Source organism: Muntiacus reevesi, chromosome 5 (genome assembly GCF_963930625.1).
Source record: "Muntiacus reevesi chromosome 5, mMunRee1.1, whole genome shotgun sequence".
Lineage (NCBI taxonomy): Eukaryota > Metazoa > Chordata > Mammalia > Artiodactyla > Cervidae > Muntiacus > Muntiacus reevesi.
The window spans coordinates 18,705,956-18,711,955 of NC_089253.1; positions in this window are offsets into that span (position 1 = coordinate 18,705,956).

A 6,000-nucleotide genomic window follows, 5' to 3' on the forward strand; every position below is an offset into this window, starting at 1 on the left:
CAGGTGTGTGGGGCCAGTACTGGAATTTTAAGAGCTTCAAGAGGTGATCTTCCCACATGAGGTGATCCAGTGGAGTTGAAAGAGGGAGATGAGAAGACACCACCTCGGGGAACACAAAGTGTGGGCTGGTAGAGAAGCAGCCCAGGGAAGTAGAGAAGAGTAGAGAAGCCTGGGAGGACCAAGGCAGATGTGAGGAAAGCCAGGCAAGTGGGCCCACGGAGCCAAGGAGAAGATGGTGGTCATCGCCGCCCTTGCCAGCAGCCCCATGTGCTCTCCCGTGTCAGTGGTAGGACTCTGCCCCCTTGGTAGGAACGCTCAGGCCCTGACAACTGAGCACAGTTACCCCAGCACAGCCTGCCGCCCCGACTAATGTGGGCAGAGAGCATTCTGGAGGGAGGAAGTGGGTGGTAGCGTCTGATGATGCTGAAAGACCAAGCACTAACAGAGTTGAATGGATTTAATAGTGAGGCTCAGAGAGCAGTTTCAATGGAGAGATGAGAGGTAAGGAACTAGACAGAGCAAACACAGACAACCTCTCAAGATGCATGGCCAGGAGGGTGGATAAAGTGAGGATGATGGTGACTAGAAAGGTCTTTTGGGTTTGGGTCTGGGATCCTTTGTTAGAAGTGCAGACAGAGAACCCCACCCTCCCCTGCTCTTCCCTGTCACTGCTCACCTTGATTCTGGGATTGAAGAGGCTGAAATTCTTGTTAATGGCAATTAAGAGGATCTCAGGGTAGAGGAGATCAAGATAGCGGAGTATGAGAACGCTCACAAAAACATCAAATTTACAAAAAATATAAAGCAACTCTAGCTAAATTCACTTGAGGACAAGCTGAACACTTGTTCTACAGCCAAGGCTGTAAAGAAAGATACACACAGACTCAGGAATGTATGAGGAGTGATCAGGTCGGGGCTGACCCCTTTAGCAAGAGACACAGAAGAGGAGGATATCATGGACTCAGGGATTCTACTTAGGGAGTGAGGGGGTCAAGCCATGTATTAGGAAAGTCCTGCATATAAATAGCTCTCCAGGACTATACAGTAGATAATTGTTTCTCCTAATTCAAAAAATAAGCGGAATATACACATAATGCAGGCTCAGAGGAACCATTCCCAGTTAAAAGACTATGAGAATTACCTTGATGGAACGAATAATGAAACAGACCTCTTCTGTATAATACTGGGATAGCCAAAAAGTTCATTTGGGTTTTTCTGTAACATTTTATAGATAATGAGTTTGAAACCAAGTTCAGAAAGGAGGTAATGAAAATACTTAAGGAATGAAAAAATGCTGTGAACAGAAATGCAGATTACTATAAGAAGGAACTACAAACTATAAAGCAGACACAAGAAAAATTAGGAAATTCATTTGCTGAGATGAAAGCAGAACTAAAGGCAAAGAACAGCAAAATGAATAATGCAGAATAAAGAATCAGTTATCTTAAAAAGAGAGTAATGGAAATTACCCAATTAAAACAGTAGAGAGAAAAATCAAATTAAGAAAAATGAAAGCAATATAAGAGACTTTGGGTGTAATACAAAGTGTGCTGATCTGTGCATACAAGGGATTCTAGAAGGAGAAGAAAGAGATGAGGAATTGAAAATGTATTTGAACAAATTATGGCTGAAAATGTCCCTAAACTAAAGAAGAAAACAGATATGATGATACAGAAAGCACAGAGAGCTCCAGACAAGATGAACTCAAACAGACCTACCCTAAGACATAAAACAAGTGGCAAAAGTTAAAAATAGAGGATTCTGAAGGCAGCAAGAGAAAAACAAGGAGTTAATTACAGGGGAATCCCTGTAATGTGAACTATTTGAAGTAATAATGACTGAAAATTTTCCAAAATTAATAACAAAAACCAAATGATATATTTGGGAAGCTCAGAGAACCTGAAGCAGGATAATTACTAAAAATTCTATACCTTGTTTTAATGCTGTGGTTATATTACTGTGTCATTTGGTCACCGTCTTGATGACGCATGCACCAGATGTATGACCTGATGTACTGTGTTAATTGCTTGTATTTATGAACTTAAACACAATAAAGAATGGGAATATCATGAAGCATCCACCAAGAAAGGGGAAAAGATGTCCAGAGTAGATAAAGATCAGGAACAGTAAGAGTTTCGGGAATACTGTTTTCCCCCTTTCATCTGGACAATCAAAGGAGGACCAGATTGTTTTCCACCTCCCTAGCACTGCAAACACTTTGAACTCCTGTGAGAACAAAGAGCTCTGTGAGGTATAAAATGGCAGTCATCCACACTTAAGGCAAGCTTCCCTCCACGAATGCGTGCATGTAGTGGATGATGTTGATAAAGAGTTGATGCTTTTCAACTGTGGTGTTGGAGAAGACTCTTGAGAGCCCCTTGGACTGCAAGGAAATCCAACCAGTCCATCCTAAAGGAGATCAGTCCTGGGTGTTCATTGGAAGGACTGATGCTGACTGAAGCTGAAACTCCAATACTTTGGTTACCTGATGTGAAGAACTAACTCATTTGAAAAGACCCTGATGCTGGGAGGGATTGAAGGTGGAGGAGAAGGGGACGACAGAGGATGAGATGGTTGGATGGCATCACCGACACGATGGACATGAGTTTGAGTAAACTTCGGGAGTTGGTGATGGACAGGGAGGCCTGACGTGCTGCAGTCGAACTGAACTGAACTGAACTGAGTGGATGGTGTTCCCACTGAGGCTCTGGTGCGCTGACCCCAGGACTTCCCAGCTGCTGAGAGCCAGATGAAGGTTCTTTCCTCCAGATTGGTGAGATTCATTTACTAGTGCTATTTGTAAATTCCATTATTTCCTTTTGCTTTGATCCTTGATTCATACTCGCCTAAATAATAAATTGATGTTTGCTACCATCTTGTGGACTGCATCTGGAATTCTTTAAAAGAAACACTGATGCAAAGCTAAACCTAGACATATTATATTCAAATTGCAGAAAATCAAAGACAAAAAAATCTCTAAAGATATCAGACAGGAGGAAAAAAAATCCTTACCTATTGAGGAACAAAGATAAGAATTATGTCAGACTTCCCATCAGAAACCACACATACAAAAAAAGAGTGGACTATTTATAATTGCAAGAAATGTCAAAAGAAGTTCTTCAGAAATAAGGAAAACAATATAGGTGAGAAACTCAAATCTACATAAAGAAAGAGCATCAGAGAAGGAATATGTAACTCTAAGATGAAAAATTTTCAATTTAGTTTAAAACTTCTAATAGAATAATAGTAGAAAATTTTATTGGATTTACTTGGGTTACATAAAGAGTTCTTAGAACATCAAAAGCATGATCTTTAAAAAAAATGGATAAATTGGACCTCATCAAGATGAAAAGCTTTTGCTCTGTGAAAGACATTGCTAGTATTTCAAGACAAGGAATACTGCTAAGGATAAAAGTAATATGGAGCATAATATACCTAGTTGTATTATCTTTGCTTGTCAGTGATATGCTCAGGTTTACATCCTGAAGGAGACAACTTTTGATATTTTGCTAAGGAACAGCACATAATTTGGGCTGTAAAAAACTTAATTTTATTTTTCTGAATTTAGGGTCCTATATTTGGAAGATAGCATAAGAATGTTATAGTATACAAGTCATTTAAGATTGGAGTGTTAGGTATCTGAGAACAGAGAATGATTCTAGCTTTATTGTCTATTAAGCATACTGATAAAACAATGTTTTAAAATAAAAATAGCAGAACATAATTTTAAGGAAATTTAATTCCTTAAGGTGAAAAATGTTTGTTTTTGCTATCTAAAAATAATAAAGGGCATGCCAAACTTAAGGCATGCAATAACAAAGCACAAGTTATTTGAAGGAAATATAGGAATAGATTTTGAAATTATTATTATAATAATGCAGAAAAAATAGTAGGAGGCTAGCCTGTGTTCTTTTGCTGCCAAGGGAAGTAGGAGACAATGAGTCTCAGATAGTGACAAGTTCAGGACACGAGGTGGTGCTATTAGCCTAGATTATTTGATGTCACTGGCGGCTGAACAGCCTCAGAACAGAAAGTCAAGAATTGCTTATATATTAAAGGTGTGAATTGTTTTGTAGAATATATATCAAAGGATTGCGATAATTCTCAATTTTCTCCTCAAGAGATGATTTTGAAATTTTTCTGTTTTGAATTAGTTTCTTTTTAAATATTTTATTTGATGGGCACTCCATTCTTTTTTTTTATTTTAAATTAAAGTTTATATATATAGTGTGTGTCTGTGTAGAACTTATAGTACAACAAGATAACAGGTTTTCATATTGAGATGGTAAATTCAGAAAGAACTTGGTGTTAAGTTTTAGTGAACTTACTTTAAATCGGTGCTCAACTCCATTAAACTTTTTAAAATACTGAAAATAGTTTAATTCTTGTTGATTTCTTTTAAGATTCCTATTTCTTTTAAGACTGAGAATAATTAAATTCATTATTTGACTTCTGTAGATGATTTATACCACTAAATTTTTATTGATACCTGCATTGATCAAGTGACAGAAACCCCTAACTCAGTGTGGCTTAAGCAAATGGAAATTTATTGGGTCACATAATTAAAAAGATATGGCATTGCTGATTTCAAGTGAAGCTTGAGCCAGTGGCTTAAATTAATTTTTTGGATTCTCTTCAACTGTTAGCTGTGTTTCCCTCGCTTTTTGCTTCTTTTGCAAATAGGCTGTCATCTCCTGAAGATAGGGTAGGTCTCAGCAGGTTTATATCCTTCTCATTTTGTTTGTTTGCGTCTAATGACTCCAAGAAGAGTTGTGGCGTTAGATCATATTAGGGCTGTTTGGCTGTCTTGGGCTGCCTGTCTACTCTGGGAGCTGGAGATTGAATTAGCAATCCTAGAAATTTAAAGATTAAGAGTGTTGGAGGGATGGTTTCTCAAAAGCAGATCTGAAGATTGTTATAGCTTTCATTGGCCTTTCCTGGTGGCTTAGATGGTAAAGAATCTGCCTGCAATGCAGGAGACCTGGGTTTGATCCCTAGGTTGGGAAGATCCTCTGGAGAAGGCAATGGCTATCCACTCCAGTATTATTGCCTGGAGAATCCCATGGACAGAGTAGCCTGGTGGGCTACAGTCCATGGGGTCTCACAGAGTTAGACATGACTGAGTGACTAAGCGTGAGCACGATAGGACCTTTGCAAAGTGGACAGATGACCCACAATATAAATAAAGAGTTAGTCTACATTTTAAGGAAAAGACTAAATATTCAAAGATCCATCTGGTATTTTAACAAAGAGAAAGTTGAATTATGGTTGTGCAATAGTATAACATTTGTCAGTAGAGACTCAAAAGCCTTTTAACCATATTTTTAAATGAATTAATCAGAACTAACTTTGTCAAAGTATTCATACATTTCATTTCCTCTTGCCACATTCATTATTTGCAGATATTACAAACCACAGCAAATATATCAGTAGTTCTCCTTCCCTCAAATCTTGTGTAATTTATTGGACACAGTTATTTGCCTTTAATTATCTTGTTTCACATTCTAGAACAACCAAATACTATCAGCTATTTTACTAAACACACTGTTTAGTTCAGTTGAATAGCCTTATTCTAGCATGATATGTAGAGCACGAAATAATACATCTAAGGAAAAATGGTAGCATCTGGGCTGAATTTTATTCCTGGAATTGTTCACTGTTGAGTGGAATGATTGGACCTGTCACATAGCTTACCTATTAGTTGCATAGGTAATTGTACTTGTAATTGACAATTGTACTTGTCATTATTTTTTAAGCTTTATTTTTCTCATTTTTAACATATGCTGTGATCAAAATTAAATAGTGGATTTGATGGGGTTTTTTGCAAATTGCATCTTACTTTTACCATAATGCAACTCTAAGAGCCCAAAATAATTTTCTATGACCACTGTCGTGAAACTTATGTCATGTTTTATTTGTCTGTGTGTCTTACCTCCCTTACTCAAGTGAATATTTTGATAATAGGATTTGTGTTTTAGGAGCACACAGAGTATGTTGCTG